Raw genomic sequence first — 23,790 nt, forward strand, 5'->3', positions numbered from 1 at the left:
AATGGAAGGTCAAACTTTAGATTTATTTATTTATTTTTTTAAGTATTAGTTTCATGGCAGGCCAAGATTAAGCACAGAACTTTTCAGGAATATGTAGTTAACTTTCCATTTGAGGTGAGTGCAGGGAATCTGTTCTTTTCATCTTTTCATCTTTACTTTCATTCTGAAGTAGAAACTTCTCCAAATGCTTCATTCAAAATTAAATTGTTTATCTCTAACTAGACAAGGACGTGTGGTGGTAAATTATTGAAATTGATGAGATTTGATTGAATTTTCCTGAGTTTAATGTGTCTAATCAACATTGCACTCACGGCACTATTATTTTCTTATTGCTTGCTGCTGTAACAGATGACAGCATTACCATGACCCAGGCATACGATATGAAAAAATGCACAAGGAAGTAGACAGTCCACCGTGGGCATTTGAAAAATGGAGCCAAATGACCTTTTCAGAAATTATTAAGATTTTAGATGAGAGGGCTTAATTTTTTTTCACTAGAGAAACCAAAAAGTCTCTTAATATAATTTTCAATAGGCTTTACTTTCATTCCAATTTATAAACCAAATTATGATGCAATTGATAACACAACATTATTATCAGTTATACCATTGAATCATGGTTCTGTTCTTGTCACAATCATGGAAGCCAGAAATGGAGGAACAAACTACTTTCCTAGAGAAAACACAGTGTGAAATTTCCACTGTGTAACTTAAGTGAACATATTATTTGTCATCCAAACCGTGACTGAGAGGTTTTGCTTTTATTTTTGAGATGTTTTGCTTTTAAAAACACAATCCAAATGACAAGAATATTAAGTCACAATGGAAGAAGGTAATTATCGTATCAAAGTTTAAAGGAGCACAAATTAAAAAGGTTCAGAGCACTTCCTATAACTTGAGAGCATGCGTTAAAATGTTTTAGAGCTGAGTGAAGTAAGTCAGTCGGAGAAGGACAAACATTATATGTTCTCATTCATTTGGGGAATATAAATAATAGTGAAAGGGAAAATAAGGGAAGGGAGAAGAAATGTGTGGGAAATATCAGAAAGGGAGACAGAACATAAAGACTGCTAACTCTGGGAAACGAACTAGGGGTGGTAGAAGGGGAGGAGGGCGGGGGGTGGGAGTGAACGGGTGACGGGCACTGGGTGTTATTCTGTATGTTAGAAAATTGAACACCAATAAAAAAAAATTAAAAAAAAAAATAAATAAATAAAATAAAAAAAATAAAATAAAATAAAATATAAAAAAAAAAAAATAAAAAAAAAAAAAATAAAATGTTTTAGAATATCACAAACTTCTAAAGAGTGCATATGGCAATATATAGCTGAAATTATAAACCATTTTGACATTTTGTTCTACTCAAGTTGTGTATTTGATATCATATATCAAGGGTAAATTCAAGAAAATACCTGGGCCAAGGTTAGAAGTTGGCAGTAAAGTATATAAGAAATACGTTTCTGGATCAATCCTGTTTGGCATGTTTCAAAACTTTGAGACCTATTGAGGCCCAGAAGCACTACTTGGACAATGAGCATATTTAGTTTATTCAGCTTGTCAAATTTTTCAGCATTATTCATTATTCTCTGTCACCATAAAGACATGACTACAATCTGTCTATAAAGTACCAAATAGAGATTTGTTAATTGTGGTAACTATAGATGTTCAAAGTAGATACTGAAATCTCAAACATGTTTTTCCACTCTTCTATAATGGATTCTTAAGACATAAAACTATAACCTGTAGATATATAAGATAATTTACATACCACCTTTCTAGTGTAATTCAATTATGTTACAGAGGAGGAAATGGAAACAGTGAATAGGTGCAATCAAGTACAAGTGAGGGATCTAGTAATGAGGTACTCTACTTCCTTAGAGGGTACTTTTTACCATTTCTCACTATACTGAACAATTGTCTTTGCCGTTTTGATCTTAAAAATACATGCACATTGTAAAAAACTTTTGAAAATAAAAGGCATTCAAGGATATGAAATGAAAAGTATTTCTTCACCAACTTATAGTGCTATTACCAGAGATAAACAGTTTCAAGTGTATTTGTACAGAAATGTACCAAGATACCTCCATTTTAAAAACAGAAAGGAAAAGACAAATAAAATTGAAGAGATAATCATACCATTAAAGTTATCTTTATATTTTGTTTTGTTTTCTAATGCCATATCCCAGAGATTTTTATGGTATTTACACTATAGAGTATTATGCTATATCATCTTTTATTTTTAGATAGCTGCCTAATATTTCCATTTTATAGATATAATAGAATGTATTTAACCCTGCCAAATTTATGGACATTTGGTTATTTCCAGTTTCTTTTCTACTCAGAAAATATTGCAATAAACAACCTTCTAAATATATTTTGTACTCATTTTAATGTACATAATATAATTTCCTAGAATATTTGTATAATTAAAATGTTTACAGCTATTAAAACTTTTGCCTCATTAATGGTCTAATATATACTTCTATACAACAGTGTATGAGAATTTCTGCTTTCCACAGCCTCACCAAAACTGAGTTTTAACATCTTTTTTCTAATCTGAAAAGTGAAAATGATATTCTATCGTTATTTTGATTTACATTTCTTTATTTATGGGTTGGATTAAAAACATGTTTAAAGATTTTACTAGCCATTTATATTTCTTTTTCTGTGAATTGGCTATTAAATATTTCTTTACTTTTTCTATAGAGGTTCTTTTTAATCTTCTGTTGATTTGTATAACCTCTTTGTATATCAGCAGAAAATAAAACTTTATGTAAGAGATGTTTGAACTATTTTTTAGTTTTTAATTTGCTTTTTGACTTTTACTATAGACTTTTTATGAGACTAGTATTTATCAGTCATTTCCTTTGTGGTATAGAAAACTCATGACAAAATTACCCATATATTTTTCATGTATTATATATTTTAAAAATATTTAATAACACTTATTTTGGGACATGAAAATAAACTTTATTTCATTACTTGAAATGTAAAAGAATCACATTTTTCATCCCATGAACTTTTTAGCAAGAACAAAGCACTAAGGCAAAATATATATATATATATATATATATATATATATATATATATATATATATGCTGGAATAAAAACTGAGATGTCACAATTGGCATATTTTTCTTTTATTTATCAATCACTGATGTCTATTGTTTATGACATAGGAAAATCCCAAGAAACTTTTTTACTTATGAGAATAAATTATTGTATTTTGATAATCTAAGCAATGATTAAATCAGTGAAAGCATCATAGAATAAATCAAACCCCTAGCGAGATACTTTTAACAGCAATTCCAGTTCATATGGTAATGTTAATTTTACTTACTTAAGAGAAGCACTTACTTATCAGTAAGACCTTATAACTTTACAAATAAAATCAAAATGTGAATGTTGTAATTTAAGCAGGATGCAATAGCCAGGTGATAAATAGATACGTTTGTACCTTGAAAAGTTCACTTCAAGTCATCCTCATTCCAGAAGGGCAAGGGCAGTTACTTCATTTGGTTTTCTAAGCTTAAGAAGCAACTTGGAGACTACCCAGGCTCTGATGGCTGACATTTTTGTCAAGTTTGTAAATAAGTAAAGGATCCATTCAGCTAGAAAAGTGGAATATTTAGCAATAAAAGAATATTACTCTGTTTAACATCTATTCATGACTGGAATTGATAAGAAGAGAGGTGAGGCCAGATGAGATGTGAAATCTAAGTGAGGGAGAGGAATCAGGAAATGTAATTTAACTTTTTCCTGCCATTTATTTTTAATAGAGTATTTATTTTTTCAATTATAAAAGTAATACACCAGCATGGTGAAACTATTTGGAAAACACAAAAAAGCAAAAGACAATAAAATCACGCTTGACATTACTATTCCCACTTAGAAGATCAATATTAACATTTTGACGTGTGTATGTATGCGTGCATACAAAACCGTAGGATTATACTCTGCATGATTGTGGATTCTGATTTTTTCAACTAGCAATACATTGTGAACACTTGTTTGTGTTAATAAATACTTTTTCTGTGGCATGATTTTTTTATTGATTATATAGTATTCCACACAATGGATGTGTTATAATAATTTAGCCAGTCTCTTATTCTTGGACATGTAAATTGCTTCCGATTTTTCTCTATTAAAAATAACATATGAAGAATATCATTGTGCACACATTTTCATGAACATCTTTGATTATGTACTTAGGATAAATAACTAAAAGCAAAATAGTTGAGTCACAGAGATATGCAACTTTCAAGCTTTTGATGCCTTTACCTATGCCACTTACATGTTGCTGTGGCTTCACCAGCAGTCTCTGCAAGTGCCTGCTCATATCTTCATCAGCTCTTGATGTGTAACTTTATATGGCTCAAAGAAAGCTATCAGTGGTCTGAGAAGGATGAGTACAAAGAAGTAGGAAGAGGTCAAGCAGAGTTAAGTAACATTTTTGTCTGGGAGATATTGCTGGCTGTCACAGGCTATGGAGCACAGCTCCAGAATGAGCTTGCATTTTCAGAAACGGCTCAGACTCTGTTAACTTGGCACAGTTGAAATGTCCTTATTTGCTTTGAGGCAATGGCCTGACCCCTTAGGCACACCCCATGTATTCAGTGATTGAGACCACTTACTCATACTAATCATGGCACACAGAAAATACATAAAAGATTTGTATTCATCACTCAATATATTTTGCTCCTCGAGTGTCATGAAACATTCAGGGTATATTAACTGGCAAATGCACACCTGGAGTACGTTACTTAGCTTTAGAAACTGCTAATTTAAAAAAAATCAAATATTTAATTTTGAAGAAAAAAATCAGTTTTGGATTTTGAGCATATATATCATCTTTCATTTTGGCCCAATTAACCCAGCAGGTGTGTGCAAATTAGGTCACTACTTTGTCACCGTGGTAACATGCTTTGGGGAGGTGGATCTTAACCACCTCCAGCACAGGTGATGTTGGCGGAGTTGGTATTAAGAGATGCTTTACAAACAAACAAGGCAGAGTTTAATCTGTTAAAGTGTAGAAAATAGGTCTGGTGCCGGGTACCAACAGATAGTGTTCTATGACATGGGAAATAAGCACAACCTCAAATTTATATCAACAAGAGAGATCTAGTGAGCCTTAGAAACAGAACTTCCATGTTAAACTTACAACCCCTCAGGAGGTGATTGCCTCTGTCTGTTCTAGAGCAAGGGGTGTGGGGTGTCAAGGTCAGTTTCCCTGGAATTTCAGGATAGTTTTAGAGCTAAGCCATGGTTTTCAGAGGATCATCAATACCTTCCTTTCTTCTCATTATAGGGACTAGAAGCTAGTCGGTACCTAGGGGATAATGTCTAATTTTAAAAGGACAGGTTAAAAGGACAGTGTCTGATCATTTCTTTTAGGTGCTATTGGATCATTATTCAGAATTGCTTATGGGTTAGGAAGTTGGCAGACTTGGTCTATGCCAGCACTCCAGCATTAATACAAGTCTCTAACTCAGGCTTCTTCTCACCAGGTGGAAAATCAGACATGCTTCAAGATCCCTGGTAGAGATTGTGCAATCTGTTTGGCTGCTGAAGGTTCCAAACCATGTGGGCATTCTGCAGCCCCACAGAGTAGTAGAATTTCTTCACTTATCACTGACAAGTTCACACCTCTTTTGGTCATTAAAATTGTAAATCTGCATTATCAGATGCAGAAAATAGGACACCTAATGATATTAAACATATTTCTAAGAAAATGCATCTTCCATGACCACTTCCAGCACCCATTTATGGATTATATTTCCATTGAGCCTCTGGGGCAATTCATATGTGGCTTTATGTTTTTTTTTTTAATTTGTCCTAGTATCTTGCCTTGTATCTGTATCGTTTGTTATAATTTTGAAGCATTTTTATATACCATACTTTATTTTTTTGTGGAATTTTACACATGGCATTTCAGAAACTCGAATCCTTCTCGTGTTTATTTTCATTGGTTGTGACCGCAGCTTTATTACTTATTTCATGTGTTTTCAATAGTTAATATTTACAAAACACTGAACAAACTCTTCAAGATTGCTTTCTATAATCTCCCTCTCCAAGCGTCAAAGATGAGAGGCACAGAGAAGAGTCATAGTGACTTACCCTGTGTCACAGAGTATAGGAATTCATTTTCAAATGAAGATCAAGGACCCCAGGTTTACGGTTTGTTTGTTTTCTTCTTTTCTTCTCTTTTTTAAATGTCTCAGTAGTCTTCTGGGTTTGGAGTTTTACAGGGGGGTGGTGTTGCAAAGTGGAGAGACAGTTGACTCAACTCTTTATTTCTCCTTTGGCGTATACCTGCTGTGTTCAGGTCCTCTTTTCCCATCTACTCCCCAGTGGGTGCTGGAAACCATTTCTTTTGAAGAGTTGGTTCATAACATAAAGACCAGAAGTCCCAGTAAAATCTCTTCTTACTAAGGTATGGGTATGCATTTTTCACTGGAGAACAGGATGTCATATCTACCCCGTCCATTCCTGGAACAAGACAGGTGGCAGCACAAATTAGCATTGAAACAGAGCTTTATCACAGCAGAATCCCAGGTTGTTTTAGGAATAAGACTCGAAACAAAAATATGTGAAGGGATTGAATCCATCAAATCTAATAAAGGAAATTGTAGATTCAGGAAAGTTAGACCCCTGAATTGTAGTAAGCAAGCTGGGGAGGAAATGGGCAGTTAAACAAAGTAGTGCTGTATCTTTCATTGTTTGATGAAATAATTTTTGCCCCTTTTAACTGGTATGTTGAAAAAAAAAAAAAAGCCTGGTATATCTGAAACAAAGAGCTTACACAGTCACTGAGCTGGTTGGTTTTTATACCTTCCTTTACTGAGTATTGTCCTTCAGTACAATACAGAGCCATTTCTTTGTTCTCACAAGCTAGCAGTTAAATTGTATGTAAATGTATGCAAATTAGATGCTGTCTAATAAAGAGAGTCATTAGATGGAAGAAATATTTAGTTTAGGAAAAAAAAAAGCAGGTGTATTGTGTAAAAGAAAATGTAAGGCTACAAAAAAGCCCAAACTTTTGTGGACAGTTATAGAAAAAAATTATTAAAATAGATTTTTAAAAGACTTACGTCTTCCTGACCTTTCCTTTGTGCTTACATATATGTGTGTGTTTTTTAAATATTTACATATAAAACTAGGGGATTGGCTTCTTTCCCAGAATTACTGGAAGCACCTTCACCAGGAACATTTGGACTTGAATAATCTCCACAGCAGCATTTTCTTTCTTGAATTAAATGAATTGTAAAATGGATGATTGGCTCAGGAACACTGACGGCTTATGTGGGTTCCTTTCCTTTAGATTGAGAGGCTTATGGCTCCATGGTGGGTAGCTTGCAACTGATGATCTTGGCTACTTCAAAGGTTCCCCTTCCATTCTACTCGACCCCAGCCTTTTAAAGGCTAACATAGGCTCTTTAAGATACATGTAGACTACAAACTTCTTTAGAGGAACCAACAGTTCCTTTTTGAGCTTGCTCAATGCTGTATTGAATGTTTAGCACAATGCCTAGCACTTACTAGGCACTCACATCTATTTTTTAATGATTAAGTGAATAATTGAGTAAATAAATAAATAAAAAGTAACTTGACAGACTTTAAACATTTTAATGGTCAGTAAAGTGGTTATGTGTACGTCAAATACCTTCACTGTCCCCAGCAAACAGTTAGTGAAGCAATCATTCAGACTTGCATATAGCAGTTACATAGTAAGTACACAGTAAAAAACATACTTTAGTGTCCAGTTTCCTCAAGTCCACCATAACGAGTGTGTTATGTGCTCACCATATGCATCACTCATTGTGGCAGGTGAAAAGACATGGTGGCTTCTCTCCAGGAGCTCCTAGTCTTCCAGAGGAATCAGACACACGCCAACTTAAAACATAGCATACTGTACACAGTAGAGTTACAGATAAAATTGTATGGGAGCACCAGAAAAAAAGAGAGAAGGTTGGATTGAAGAGTGTCTGAAGTAGGTTCCTGGAGGAAAGTGGGATTGAGCAAAACCTTGAAGGTCGTCAGGAGCAGATGGCTGGCGATGGTGGGTGGAGAAAAGCAGAGTTTCAGAATTCTCCTAGTTTCAGTCCCCAGGTAATAGAAACATACTAGATTTTCTTCTATTCTCTTATGAATTTCCAGCAACAGCTTGATTTTAACCTCTGTGGAAACACAAATGAGGGCTGTGATGGATACAATAATGACTAAAGTTAAATTATAACTCCAAGTCAAAATTTTAATCACATTCAGCTATTGAATAGGAAATAAGATAAAGTATGCAAAAGAATTTTATAACTTTTAATTCCAAGGCACTGAAAGTATAGAATTTTATTATCATTCCCAATGTTTAAGGTTGTCCATGGTAGGAAATAAAATTTAGGGGAGAAGAGGTTTGGAGAAGTAGAAAGGGGTCTCTCATAATCCAGAACCTTATTGTTTACAAAGTACCTTCCTAAATTACTGTTTACTTCCTAAATTACTGTTTTATTCTATCATCACAACAACCCTTGAGGCTTCAGAATTGACCTTATTTATTTCCATTTCACAGGTGAGGGAACTGAAGTTCTAAGAAGTTAAGTGACTTAAGTGAGATCACACAGTAAATGTCAGAGCCAGGTGTTCCTGAAAGGCTGTCCAGTTCTTTTCATATACCTCATTATCACCCAGGAACAGTACATAGGAGAATTCTATAGCTACATAAGAAGCATATGTCTTGATTCTAACTTAATTCCAATTTTTTTTTTTTATTGATTTGGTTTTATATCTACATCTTGTCCATTTTGATATGGATAAAAATAATGCAAGACTGAAACTGAGGAAGGCACACATGGACAAGAATGATTATTTTGATAACCGATATGGATATGAAAATCATAATAGGTCAATGGATTGAAAGCATTTTAATTTATTTTCTTGACTTTTGAGTTAAAGATTTCAATGTGAAGGTGCAAAATAATGCTGCACTGAACTCATCTTGGAGGTAACCAAAGGGCTGTGGGACTAACAGCTTTTGATATTACTTAGTGCTTATTATTGTTATTATTATTATTTCTTTTTAATTATGCAAAGTGCTAATCAGTTTGATTATGCACAGTGCTAATCAGGTTAATTATGCAAAGTGCTAATCAGTTCTTCTTGAAGCACACGAGGAGAGCAGAGGTGCTGGCGGTGAATGGCGTTGGTTGATGGGGGTAGTCACGGCAGTCATTCCTTATTAAGATAGGAGTAGACAAGATAGCAAGGGGGGATTTATCCATAAAAATAAGGAGGAAAGGAAAGAGAACTTTGAGCACACGGAAGATTGTGGTTTTGGCAGGACGGTGCTTGCGCATAGAAAGCTGTTTTTCCCCCTGTTGCATAGTTTGGTTGGATAGTCTCTGCTATATTTTGAAGGCACTCATTTGAAGCCAAAAAGACTGCAGAGGGAAAGAAACAGAGTATTGTATAGCTAGACAAGTTGTCAAAACAACTTATTGTAGTTGGCAAGCACCAATTCCTGGGAGGACAGTAGAGGAAGTAGAATCTAATAGACCTATACATGAAAGAGGACATCAATAAAGAGAATTGAAAAATTAAAGGAGTGCCACTCTGATAAAATAAACAGGGCCATCTCAGCACCGCACTGTTATTGGGATGGCCGTCTGTGTAGCATATTTCCTGAGGTGAACTGAGGGCTTCGTGGTGCTGGCAGTGGTCTCTACTGAGAGTGGTGATGACGAATATGACAATAAGAGTTTTATGTAATAGCTCCTAGTTGGATCAGCTTTGTTGCTGCTGAAATCAAAGTGAATTTTAATATTAACTTGCAGGTCTGTGCTTATTAGCTGGGTGACTTCCTGTGAAGATGAGTTTATAGCAATATGTTCATATGTTTTTATAGAACAATGACCATGGAGGTCCCCTAGGAAAGCCCTTTTTATTCACTCCTCCTGTTCTATTCTGTGGTTTGATAAGCTATCAGTGAAATGCTACGATACCTACTTGTTTGAATGTATTCAAAGAGCAGAAAGCATTTCAGGATTACTAAGTGAATATTCATTTTTTAAAAGAAATGCATTCAGGCCATGTGACTTTTCCTTGACTCGGGAATTTGAGCAGGAGATTTATAAGTCATTTATCAAAAGGAGGGTCTGCTTCCCCGTTTACAACCCGGGGTTTATTTACTTTTCCTTTTCAGGCTTCTGCCTAAGTACAACTCATCTTTACAAATGCCCGTAGTGAGCTTGATTTCTGGAATTGTCCAAATAATGCTAAGACTCCTGCAGAGGCAAAGTCATTGGTGGTGTCTTCAAAATAGGGCATATTAATGAGGCATTTGTCCAGACAGCACTGGTATTTGGAATAAAGACAGGCCTTCAGTTTTCATTTTTGTTTTAACCAGGACCAATTTCCTTTTAAAATATGAAGAGAATGACATAAATCTTTGGTTTCCAAGGAGAGTCTGGAAAGGAATAGATTGTGAGAGGACAGCGCCCACAAATTGAGAAAGCCTGTTGGGGGCCCTTTGAGAATTTGGCTGGAAAATTCTGTTATAAGCAGTCCTTCTGCTCAGCTTCATGGGAACATGGTTTTAGAAATGAAACATTGCTTCTGTGTTCCCCACCCCCCAAAAACTAAGATAAAGAGGAAATGTTCATATTACCACTTTATCAAAATCTTTTTGAGTTATTTCTTGATAAGTTTAAAAAATTTTCCCGATGATTCTACCCAAAGGTCTGTGCAAATTCCATTCATTGGTGGTATACTACACTCTTGATTTCTGATGAAGTCATCTGAAAGCAAAGATCTTGCTATGTAAGGCATTGAAGATGTTGGAAAATTTCAAGGAGAAAATGATGTGAGCCAATGGCAGACAAAACTTAATTTAATAATACCCAACTAATATGTTCAAACTCCTGATTAATTACACTCTTGCACCCACATCACACACACTCTCCCACACAGACCCACTCATCCTTTCATGAAACTGATATTATTTGGGCACCTCCTTTTGTAAAATGTGTACCATGTGCTAGTAACAGCCACCATTTACAGTCCTGGATAATGGAGATACAATTATTCAAAAAAAAAAAAAAAGTGTCTAGCATTATGGGGCTCACCTACACAGGATAAGATGGTATTTTTCTCATGATCTTCAGCTTTAGGAACAAAGAATTTGTACTTTATTCCTTCTCAAAACTTTTCTCCTTAGTAATCTATATAATTCAATTAGATAGCGTTAGTATCTTCAATATTTGCAAAATAAGTGGTTGCACTAGATGGTTTCCAAGGTATCTTCATCTCAAGTATGCTATTAGCTGATTATACTATAAAATGAATTTATTTTTTATTACCATGTGAAGAGCCTTGGGATCATATGCAATCTCTCTGAGACTTTGATCTTTGAGAAAATAAAGTAATTTTAGGCTATTTTTGTGGACACAGCCTCCTTGGATTTAGGCCATAATTGAATATATGAAGAATTGACTTTGGAATTCAGACTTCTTGAGTTTGAATCCTGGCTCTTTCAGTGACTAGCAGAGCAAGTCATAACTGCTTTGAGCCTCTGTTTCCTCACAGTTCTTACCTCACAGGGTGGTTATGAGTATTAGTTGAAATAAACTATATAAATCACTGAACTCAATGCCCAGTGGCACACTGGAGCATAGCTTTGCTCCATAGTCAGTCCCTTTTTCATTTCTGGCAACTGTAGCCTTTCTGGCTCTTGCTACCAAAAATATCTTGAACTAATTCAACTTCCTTTCCCCAAGCTGCTTTTTCTTACATTAAGCCTGTACTTCAATTAACTCAGTGTTTTTTTTTCCTCCCGTTACATCTTTATAGTTTATTTCTCCTTGCTGTCCTTCTTATGTACGTTGACTATTTCTCTGCTTTTTGTGAGTCAATTTTGGGGTACTTGTAATGTACCACATGTAATATAGCCTTGATTATAACAACAACAACAAATATGTACAACTATAATTCAAGTCAATTATATAGAAATATGCTGTTTATGGCTGAGCTGGACCATAGTTTATGATTTTGACATCTTGACTATACTGGAAACTTTTTGAGGGCAAGGTTAATATTTTTAATTCTTGTATCTCCAATATTTATCATGGCTCTACCAAGAAGAATCCCACAATTTAATAAGGGCCAAGAATTTTAAAGCAGTAATACATATAATCTACTAGTGGGGGAAGTATTATGGAAGTGGAGATGTTGAAAGCTTTAGGGAGCAGATAAGGGGAAGGCTTCCAAGAGCAAATGATATCTGAGTTTGCTCTTTATAAAAAGTACTTAACTTTTTTTTTTTTTCCTGGTGGAAAGAGGAAAGAAAAATAAGTTTTATGCAGAGATAAGAGCTTTATGTGTACAGTTGATTTGTGGCAAGAAAGCAGTGGATCAGGTGGCAAAAAGGAAGACTAGAAAGTTAAGTTGGAGCATATTCTGAAGGACCTATGAGTTGTTTAGTGTTTTATGTGACTAATCTTAGCTTTCCAACATGAGTATATATTTGTGGTTAAGAGAACACTATGTTGCAAAGATATAGACATTAGCTTTTTGTATGTGAAATAAGAAGTAGTAAGATTTAACAACCAATGAATACAGGGAAAAACAATGAGAGATCGTGACAGAAAGAAGGTCTGAGCCAAGTCCAAGCTCGATTCCATACTTCTTTATGACCTTAAATAATTCACTTCATCTTTCTGACCCATATATATCCTTTCACAACACTTTCTATCTCTCGCTTAAATGTATATGAGTTTAAGTCACTTCTACTGATAATAATTAAAGAGAGCTCTTATTTTGGGTGCTTTGGATCTCAGAGATTGGGCTTGTTTAATGAGAAAGATGAATTTTGTGCTAGTAGCATGGTTAGGTTAAGCCAGAGGAGGGATATTTGGGAAGCAAAGGAAGATGAATAAGAATAATACTGTTCTGACTAGAAGAAGGTGAAAAGGTCCTCTAAAAATAAAGGTAAAGTTGTGGCTATCAGAAGACTGTAAGAAGGCAGAGATACCGAAAGATGAGTTTAATAGATTTTCACATTTGGGGGATGGACATAGACCCATGGACCTAAGAAAAAGGGACCAGGGAGTATCCTAACTTCTCTACCCTGTATGTTGAAAGTTAACTTCTATGACTGATAAACTAATCAAAATATGAGACAAGAGAGGAGTTGTGCAGAGAAGATAATAAAAGGGCGCTGGCACATGGTTGGCAAAGCTTCGAGGCCTGCATATTTTCATGGAAGGGCTTGTAACCCTTGTCTTTTTTCTACCACAGAAGAGGACTCCTCTCAGGTCCCATCCTTCCTTTCTGTCTGAGAATTCTGTTTATGCTGGTGAAGCGTCAGGACTTTGGTAATGTAGAACCAGGGGAATTGAAAACAACTGGGAAAGGGATCTTGGCTGGAGGAGGGGGCAGATAACTTATAAAGTGGCAGGATTTTATTCGAGTAAGAGAAAAAAAACAGAGATGAGAAGAACAATGAATGGGAGTGGGGGCTGCTTGTGAAGGATGGATAGGAGAGAGGTCTGGGTTGGGAGGTGAACGTGAGTAGAGAGAGATACTGAGGCACATTGGTGTCTGTAGTCCATGTGCCTAAGACACAGAGGAAGGATTCTTCTCTCTCTTTTTATTTTATTTTATTTTATTTTTTTGAGAAGCTAAACAAAATAAATTGTTCTGTGTTTTGGGATTTTTTGCATGTTTCTAGCCTTGGCTATTTTTGGGGGATCAAAATTAGATAAAACTTGGGCCACAATTTTGTTCTTACATTCCTACTACTATTACCAACACAACACAGTGAAGAAGTGAGGATCAGAATTATCCCAGTGTTCAGGAATCGGTAGACTTCTGTGATTTATATTGTGTTTATCAGTTGTTGTTGATGTAACATTTAATCCCAGAAAATATAGGTATAGGAGTGGAAGGATGATGGCCAACCAGTATGTGATTTATATTAGATGGTAGTTCTCTGGAGATGGCCTGAATTTCTAGTACATTTCACCTACATGCTGATCTTAATTCATATTTTTTCCTTGTTAGGGGTCAGATCTGCAAAGCAATTTCATATTAACCACAACAAATTTGTGCTTATGTTCAGAGGAAAGAATTCTACATCTCAGGCACTACTATGTTTTGGAATAATCTTTCGAAGATTAAAAAGGTAATTAATCAAGACTCCTACAAGAAATGTTAGCAAGTAAACATCATCCAATAAAACACTGTTAGTCATCATTGTTATTTAGGAGTTAGATATGGTTCAACCAGGGTAAGTGTTGTGTCATGAAATCATTCTCTGTAAGATTGACTACTGATATATGTGGACGTGCTTCAGTTGATGTGTCTATGAACTTGGTGCCACCCTAGGCCTGGAATTTGCAGGACTGTGTGAAGACTTCCTGACATGAATAACATTTTTTATAAGGTGAATTGTATATATTATCTAATGTCCATTTTGGAAACTTTCTTTTGTTTTTACTTTTGGCATTAAAAAAGGATCACAGTTTTAAAAATCCACATTTATTCTATTGTTTTTAAAAAGAGATTCCCACTGGATTATGTAACATTAAACATATGGCTACACAAAGATTAGAAAAGCTGTGGCCATCAGGAATAAATATTGGTAATAACACTGATGGAACTTCACACATGTAGTTTAATGTGAGAAAAGTAGAAAGACTTTCATAGAACTTAGATAAGGGAATAGGCTTGTTTCTTAACAAAAGTATAAATGAAGGCATTTGTTATTAAAATGGTAACCTTCGAAATTGGCTTCCTGCTTTCACATAAGAGGAAACACTTTAAGGCACATGATTTTTTTTCTCTGATGAGAATGAAAAATAACCAAACCAATCTGTACACATTTTGTTATGAAAAAAAGAAAACTTGGAAGAATTCTATTGGTATAAGCTAATGCAAGATGACAATTTGTTTATTAAAAAGTGTTTTGCATGTCCTTGTCTATCGACCATGTGCAATTGGTATAAACAAAGATCTTGTGTATGGTAGAGGGCTTATATTTGCATTCCTTTGCATGTTTAGGCATTCTTTAGCAGGACTTATTTTTCTGTTTATTGACAGTACTCCTCAGATCTTTGTACAATTATGTGTATATCAGCAGTGGCAACATTTGAATGTACATTAAGGATAGGTCCTTTAGTCAAAATAGCCTGAAGAATAGAAATATTCATTGTATTGATTTCGGTGCTTTGAGTAAAATAGATTTGCTCTATGAGCTTCCCACTGCACAGAAAAAAGCTATGTTCAGAAGACATGAAGGCAGCTGAAGAGTCAAGAAAAGCTGCATTGGTTTTGTTTGGGGAGTGCCTGGCTTTTCATCTGCCTGGGAAAGGAACAGGCCTTATTGCCAGTTGCCAAGTGCTCTAATGCTGAGAAGTGTGTCAGCTGTGGTTACTCTGGGGATTTTGGTGACAATAAGCACTTTTCCTTGAGAAAATCAGCATAGATACCACACATTGGAATTGGACAAATTGCTTTTATTTTCTATTTTCTTTAAAAATTAAATTTGCTTTTCCTTCTTTTCCCAGCTGTTGCAGCTTCCTTGGTTTTTAGCTCAGATGATGGGAGAAACATATGTTCTCTTAAGAGAAAAACCCACTTATTTTCTTCATGTGTGAACTCCTTGAAGTCACATTACTGGCTAACCCTAACTGAAGAATGATATTTAGAAGGAGATATTCAGGGAGAGATGTTCGTTAACTGATGGCCACAGTGGATAAGAGTAATTAAATCAGTATTTCAAGGATATCAGTGTAAATCACATGCATTAGGAAACTTGAATTTGCCATTTCTAGGATGTTTTTAGCTGAAAAACATAGGGGCCTAACCTGTTACATAAAGAAGTCATTTTATTCCCCATAGTTTCTAGCTGAGAACAAAGTACATATGTAGGAGTTGGGTTGGTTGGATTAATGCACTGTAAGCCAGGCATTAAACAAACCTGACCTTTTCTGTCAATTCTTTGACTTTCCCTATAACCTTTTACCTCTCTAAGGAGAAGTTCACATCTGTATTCCCACTGAGCTTGCCATCACGGTGAAGAACCAAAATTCCCTTCCGGAGTACTTAGGGAAATAGTACCCTTCCCAAAGTAATAAAGAATCAAAAGATTTCTAGGGATATTGTCTTCATCTGTAAATTTTAAGTGATAGAATTTCAGGCACAGGAAGACTGTAGAGGAGAGATTTCTCCAGTTTCCCTCAAATTACCCCAGATGTTTCTAAGATAAGTAAGACTGATGAAATCTAGAAAGGTATTGAAAGCATATTAACATATTATACATAGAATTGTTTTGAAACAAACTTCTTAGAAAACTTTTTTTAAAGAGAGAGAATAAAAATAGTGTTTTTCATTCAGAATAATTTCATATATCCTCAAAATTAAAGGAAGGTGAAAGGTGGTGAAAGAAGGTGAAAGGAAGCCAAGGAAGAGTGCATTGTGGGATAAAAATCTCAGGGCCTCTTTTTGTGACTCTCTTGCCTATTTAGCAAAAGCCATGAAAGATCCACTACCTGGGACAAAATATTTCTCTCTCACTATATAAGACCAAGAATCACAATTTCAGAATGTTGTATCTGACTTCTCATCTGTCAACTAAAAGCAGCTGAAAGGCAAGAGCCCTGGAGAACTGTTTTCCTACATATGTATTTGTTTTTAGACAAATGTGTTTGTTTGAAGGTCTAAACACCATGGAAATAGGCACCATGGAAATGCATAGTTGGGGGGTAGAAGCCCTAGAAGTATTGACTCAATCCTTGATCCTTCTGTGTGATGGATTAAATGCCACATGCTTCAGTTTGCTGTGTGTGGGGTCCTTCAGCACAATTTATAACAAACAGCAATCCTGTATGAAGGACATAAGAAACTTACTGACTTTTTTTTCCAAGAGATTAATGAGAGATCGTTTGTCATCTGGATGTTACTTATGGAAAGAGAATCCAGAGAAAATCATTGTGTGTCTTATTTTCTCCCTCACTCCAAAGTGTTTATTTACACATGAAATCAGGTTAAAATTAATATTAAGGGCACCCTTGAAAGGGAAACATAAAACCCATGCGCAGGTTGAAGGGAATGTGAGAATGAAGGTGAGAAATGTGGGGCACCCTCTTGCTGGGAGTGGGGGGAGAAGCTGGAAGCCGACTACATATCATCCTCAACACTTTAGTATTCTCTTTAGTTTGTTTTTGAATTTAACTCCTGAAGCCAGAGCAAAAACCCTTCTTTAACAAGTTTCCCCTTGAGTTACTTAACCACCCACTTGTCTCCTACAATTTGGAATCTTCTGAAAGTAGGCAATAGTTGAGGATATTGCTATATGAAAACTAATGGAATGGGATGAAAATTTTATGGTAAACATCAGTTGGAAATGTCTTCTCTGCTGTGAGATAGCGGTTATATTATCATACCATTTTTATTTTCATAGAATTATAAGGATTATTTATTTATTTATTTATTTATTTATTTATTTATTTATTTATTTTTGGCAATCGACATGAACTACATCACTCAGGAAAAAAAAAAAAAAAAAAACTAAGCAATAGGAGACCAGGAAGGAAAATGTAATTGTGTCTGGAAAGCTTTTTGCCTCAGCTAAATAAATAAATGATAAGAAGTACAATACAATAAGAGATGAGAAAAACTGAGGTTCAAGCAGACAGCTTTATTTAATTCCATTTAATTTTATTGGGTTGAATTTGATAGAGACGATGTCAATGGACATGTACAGGGAGATTGGTAGCAGAATGCCTGGGGCTGTTGTATCATTGACATAAATGTGTATAAACAGAAAGGGAATGTTAAGTAATTCTGAATAGAGGAGTGATTTTTAGATACCACATTTTGGTTTTGTAAATGCATAGAGCAGCAGGTTGAAGCAGATCTGTTACCTGTATTTAGTTTTTGATTTCAGTATACTGAAAATCAAATATATCAATATATTTTTTCTTTTCTTGCTTTGCCAATAAGTGTTTAGAATGTTTTCCCAGCATTGCTGAATTCCCAGCTAACATATATAGTTTGACTTTATTTTTAGAGGAGGAATTAACCTAGCAATGGTTAAACATCAAACTTAGATTGCCTTGGACTCCTTGGTTTTCTTACAGAACTCAGCTTCCATAGCATAGCTGAAGAGTCAGTTTACAAACATAGATGTTTGCAAAAACTTGATTTCATGTAAATGTAAAGCCAAAAAAACTGAGATTGTTTTTGAGAAACCAAACATCTCAAGTGGATTATCAGAGTGAAATAAATTCAAGTATGCATACTCCTCAACAAGCTGTACTCTGGTCAGTTAGGCTTTCAGAGAATTTGTGTAGTAGACAGAAGGAGCTCATGTTATAGTCCCAGAAGGTGAACACAGGTGCCACTGCTGGCCTTTGTAGCATAACTTTTCTAATTAGTCCATACATGATAGGGAACTGGTAAGACCTTGTTTATCTTCTGTTATTTTATGTGCTTCTTTCTTTCTTTTCAGTGAAATGATATTATTTTTTGACTTATCCATTAATAGCTGCATCTGGATTCCAATTTGGAGCAGCCCAAATGAAGCTAAAGACTTGTGTAGATAAAGTTGAGAATTGACAACATAGATAGCAAAGATAGATAACGCATACCTTCCAGACCTCACCCTAATGCCGAAATTAACTTTTCATACAGTGATCAGTTTGTCTAGGTAGTTGTCAGAGAGCCACTCCTCTTTATGGATATATGTTTTAATTAATAAGTACACCTACATTTTCTTATAGTTTCCTCAAGGGCTGAATTATCAAAGCATTAGCAAGTTAGGATGGTAAAATGGTAAAAACAAACAAGAATCACTGCTTTATAGAAAGTTCTTGCCTCATAATTACATTATATACAAAGACATCCTCCTCTCAAACACATAAACAATAATTTAAGCTCTGCAACAGCAAGCACCTTGTCTTTATTTCTAGAACCTCTTACAATACCTAGCATATAGTGTGTGTTCAACAAATGTTTGTTAAGTAAATGAACTCCATTGTAAAAAGGCTCATTGTTACCCTAGATTTAGTTACACACTGGGTCAATTCAAACCTCTTCCCTGTTCCTTCACTCTAAGAGCAAACATTTATATGGCCTGTTCCCAACTTACAAACAGGTTGTGTTAACAAATTTAGATGGTTTGGTCATTTGGAACTGAGAACGCATCTCTCATTCATACATTTGTTACAAGTATGGATTCAGCATGCATTCTGACCCAGGCACTGTTCTAGCTCTTGGGATACAGTGGCGAATAAGAAACAAAGTCATCCCCATTTCCACTAGCTCTTAGAACAGTGCCTGACACATAGTGAATGCTCAAAAATTGCTTACTGTTATTTTTAAAGAATAATTCTACTATTTTCAGGGATGTTTGTTCAGAGTCCTTTGTATTGAGTTATCAAGTTAGGCTATTTTAGGTACATTCTTATTTTATTTCATTAATCTTCTCTGGGCACCCACTTTCAAAGGGAAGGATCTTGCTATTTATTTATTTATTTATTTATTTATTTATTATTTATTTATTTTAGTTTAGTTTTGCTATTTGGTCTTCGCAAGTTACGGGTCCTTCCATGTGAGTCTCACCTGAAAATAATGAAGATGTGGTAATATTCTAATTCACATGGAGAACATAGCAGAACTTAGTAAATTAATGTTTGCATAGTGCTTAGAAATCTGAGGTTAAATTTGCTAAGAGAAATGTACAGAACTATTATTGCCACTAAAATTATGATAGACGTTTTTTCCTCTACCAAAAATACCTCAGTTAATTGGTATTTGTATTTTAAAAGTTGAATGCCACCTTAAAGAAAATGTTCAATGTGTATCTAAAGGAAAACAAATAAAGATCATGTCATTTCATTATTATGTGATATAAAAAATTTCTAAGGAATCACTAGTTTGAGGTAAGTAAACAGTATTTAGGACTTTATGATTCTCCAGTCTGGCCATATGGATTATTGCTTCTCTTAACGTAAATGACACATGGTGTCACGCAGCTCTGGTGAAATGGTTTCCAAAGGTCTTCTGATTTTTACCTCTCTTCTTTAGCTATTGTTGGCTTGGAGTAAGTAGCAATCCTCTCCAATTCCCATAGTAAGGAGAGCTTTGGTTTGGGTTGGGTTTTTCTGGGGTGTGTGTGTGTGTGTGTGTGTGTGTGTGTGTTGTCAGCTCTTTGGTTAACTCCATCCATTCGGTGGTCTAGCTAAAATTGCAGACTCTAAATGTCCCACAGCAACAGGCTGTGATTTTAGACCAGGTCTGAACACACTCTTCCCAGAATAGTGATTCTTAACGTGTTGACTTCATACATTATCTAGATCGCGAAGGGTCATTGTATGTGATGCTCTCTCATCAGAAGATGAAATGAGTTTAAATTGTAAAATTTAAAGCTAAGTATCTTAGCTGTAAGTTTTATTTATTTGATAAATATGTAGTAACTACCTACCATCTGTATTAGGCACAGTTCTCAACACTAGTAATACCACAAGGATTAAGACATAGTCTGGCTCACCAAGCTTATATGTTAGTAGGGAAGACAGATAATAAGCAGATAAATAGGTAATTTCAGGAAAGAATAAATACTAGGAAAAAACAACAACAAAGTTTAGCATGGGAGGGTGGGAGTGTCAAGCTCTTTTAGCTCTATTATGTCCAATATATTTTGTCTTATCTCCTGAAAAGGTAATATTTTAATAGATACCAGAGTAAAGAAAGAGAGTGAACATGCCAATTTGGAGAAAGAAATTCCAGACATAGGTAAAATGAAGTTCTCAGGGCCTGAGGTGGGACTTAGTTTGGTGTGTCCCAGGAAAGAAGGAACACTTTACAAACTTTGACAGTCTATAAAATCCTAAAGAAGCAGGTAAAAATTGACCCATGTGATGAACACTTAATTTTCTTTATACAACCTTATGGAGGACATTAAAGCATCCTTGCAATGTGAGTTCCAGTCTTAGATTTTAAGATGTCTTCATGCTACTTTTGATGTCAGTAAAACCATAGAAGGACTGAATGCCTTCAGTCATGTGGCACAGGACTACATCTAGTCTGATAAGACCTGAAGTTTATTCCTCTGAAGGTGCTTTGGAAAGAATGCCATGAGACAGTTAATGCACACTGTTAATCTCACACTGGTGAGAGATGCAGGGTGACCACAGGGCGACACAGATGAATGCACAGCACTCTAGGTACTACTTTATTTTTTAGCCTTTCTCCACTTAGGAGACATCTACCCTCACAATCACCTATAAGCCCCTCATGCCCATTGGTTTGACTGTCTTATTAGATGCATGAGTATGAGGAACATCTGTTGTAATGTTGTAATCCATAATGCTGTTCTGCCTCAGGAAACCTCTGAGTGTTCTGAAAATACTGACATTTCTTATATTATGGCAACCTTTCTTAAAAAGTTTTGCGAAAATAGAAGAAAATTAAATGTTGACATACTTGGGGTTGCTGTCTCCTCAGTGGAGACCTATGGCAAATTGTGTTGTGAAACACGTAGTCAGATCCTCACTTTGTCATCATTTCAGAATTTGATATATTAAGTCTTTACAGTGACAGACATCCGTGGAAACAGACTTTTTTTTTCCAGTACCTTCTATGGTATTGGAACATGAAAAGCAGGTTAGCCCCTTGTCCTGTTTTGTCTCTTAAAGTTTGTTTAAAGCCTTAGACTTGAATCTAGAAATGTAGAACTGCAAGGGGATGATATCATTCATGGCCCTATACTTGGGAAATGCAGTTTGAACCTTTCCTTGATTGAACTTCACTATGGTTTACTCTGTGCCTTTACAAAAATAATTGAAAATAATAGTTCTTCATTGGCTACTGAAGTCTTTCACAGAAGACTACCTTGCTAGGGTATATCACAGACTGCAGTTGGAATTTGGGAGGCTGTTATAGGAATGTTTGGAAATAGCTTGATACCTGAAGGAGAGCTGTAGGCTTTGAGGGTGAAAAATGCCATAAGAATTCATCCAAAATTCTCCTCTAAATCAGTGCTTTGAGTAGTAAAAGCACATGGATCTGAAACAAAAATATTGTTTCCTTACTCAAAGTTTAATGCCACCTCTCCCTAATTAGAGAAGAGAAGGGAGGTGGAAAGGAAAAAAGGAAGGAAGGAGAAGGGAAGGACAGAGGCAAGAAAAGAGAGGAAGATAAAAAGGGAGAAAGAGGAAGAAAGCTTCTCTTGGCATATAAAATGAAGAATTTTTATCAAATTCTTCAGACATTTTGTTTCTTTTTAAATATTGTTTTGTCTCATTATAAAACCTTGAAAGTTTAAAGTTGACTGGTATACTGTAAGAAGCATTAAGTAAATGTAATTTCTGTTTTTAATAACGATAGCTCAAATTTCATGTGAGCTCACACCAGCCCTCCAATGTAATTAAGTTTATGGCTTTCTTAGGCACTTTCAAATATCCACAATGTGTAGTTAACAATATTTTTTTTTTAGGTAAGTATTAGGACACCACAACAGTGAGGCTGCAGTGGCTGGTGTCTAGTAAAGTAGATGCAACCAGGTAATGGAAATTATAACACATTCTGTTGTGATTTGTCTGAAATCGTTCATGACAGAGAAGTCTGTCTTAGCTGAATTTCCAAAGTGATGGAGGGCTGATGTGTTTGAATGAAGGAAAGGGGTGTGAGGCAAAGACTACTTTGAGGCTGCAGACTGTCTGCACAACACAGGTATTCCCAGAGGGCTCAAACGTAACTTTATGGTAGGGAGTGTGTACTAGACAGACATTACACTAGTAGCTCCTAAAACAAATATGATGTCCCATGATTTCTTTTAACATCAGAAGAAGAAAGAAAAAAACCCACAAGTAGAAACTGCAGGTGCTCCCTTTTTATTGCACTATGTAAAGAGAAAATGTAAAATGGACAAGCTTTCGACAATCATGTTCTCTTCATCAAGCTGTTATTGTTATTTTAGTGAGTCCACTAAAAAGAATTATCTAGAGCTTCTTGTTTTTACTTCTTTGTGTACTTGATGAATATGATTACCATTTTTACCTCGTGTTTTTAAACCCCTCTGCCATAATCCCATATTCTGCCTAAAAGCCATGTCTGTGGGAGCTTTTCCTCCTTCCCTGCAATAGTTTTTAGGGATATGACTGCATTTAAGCAGGTGCAGTAAATGCATTTTTGGCGATTTTCACTGTTGTATGCAAGTGCAAAACGTCTGACATAATTAAGCTGAGATTAATAGAGACTATTAGTAAAATAAGCTTGTTTTATGAATGAAGACCTCACACTCATTCAACATAGCCTTTCTTTGACAAATGCACTGCATTCACTTATGTAGCACAGAATTGTATGCCTGGAAAGTGAATAAACATTTGTCAGGCTACCTTCCAGAGTTTTCCATTAACCGTCTTCTAATTCCCTTCTTGTGGTCTGCAAAGGGAATCCGATTTTATTTTTAAATGGAACAAAGAGATTGGCCTGGCATCACAAAGGCCAGTGATTGTCAGAATCACAAGAAATCTTTAGTTAATTTTGGTCCTGAATTGTTCTTAGTCCTGTGTTTCTCTCACTTTAGAATTTAAAGCATCCTATTCAAAATGGCCACCATACAGAGGAGGAGGGAGCAAAGGAAAATAATAAAGAACAGTGGCAACTGAGTTGATGCTGTATAAATAAGCACATTTGCTGTGTCTCTGTTCTGCAGTCTTTATGTCCCACTGATGAGAGAACTGGTTTGAGATGTAAATTGCTTCCCTTTGATTGAACCAGGGAGGAGATGTCATGTAA

General features: G+C 35.4%; 1 protein-coding gene across 29 annotated transcripts in view; it reads left to right on the top strand.

The window, feature by feature from the left end:
• The window catches only part of ZBTB20 (zinc finger and BTB domain containing 20), a 781,647-nt gene that overhangs the window by 226,325 nt on the left and 531,532 nt on the right, over positions 1-23,790 (top strand). The window contains exons 8-9 of one of the 29 annotated variants that reach the window (XM_077884681.1): positions 13,285-13,361; positions 14,050-14,170. The exons of the other annotated variants lie outside the window; for them this stretch is intronic. The gene's annotated coding sequence lies outside the window, so the exon portion shown is untranslated. The remainder of the gene's footprint in view (positions 1-13,284; positions 13,362-14,049; positions 14,171-23,790) is intronic. 29 annotated transcript variants of the gene reach the window in all.

The sequence above is a fragment of the Canis aureus genome, chromosome 35 (assembly GCF_053574225.1).
Source record: "Canis aureus isolate CA01 chromosome 35, VMU_Caureus_v.1.0, whole genome shotgun sequence".
NCBI classification, from domain to species: Eukaryota; Metazoa; Chordata; class Mammalia; order Carnivora; family Canidae; genus Canis; species Canis aureus.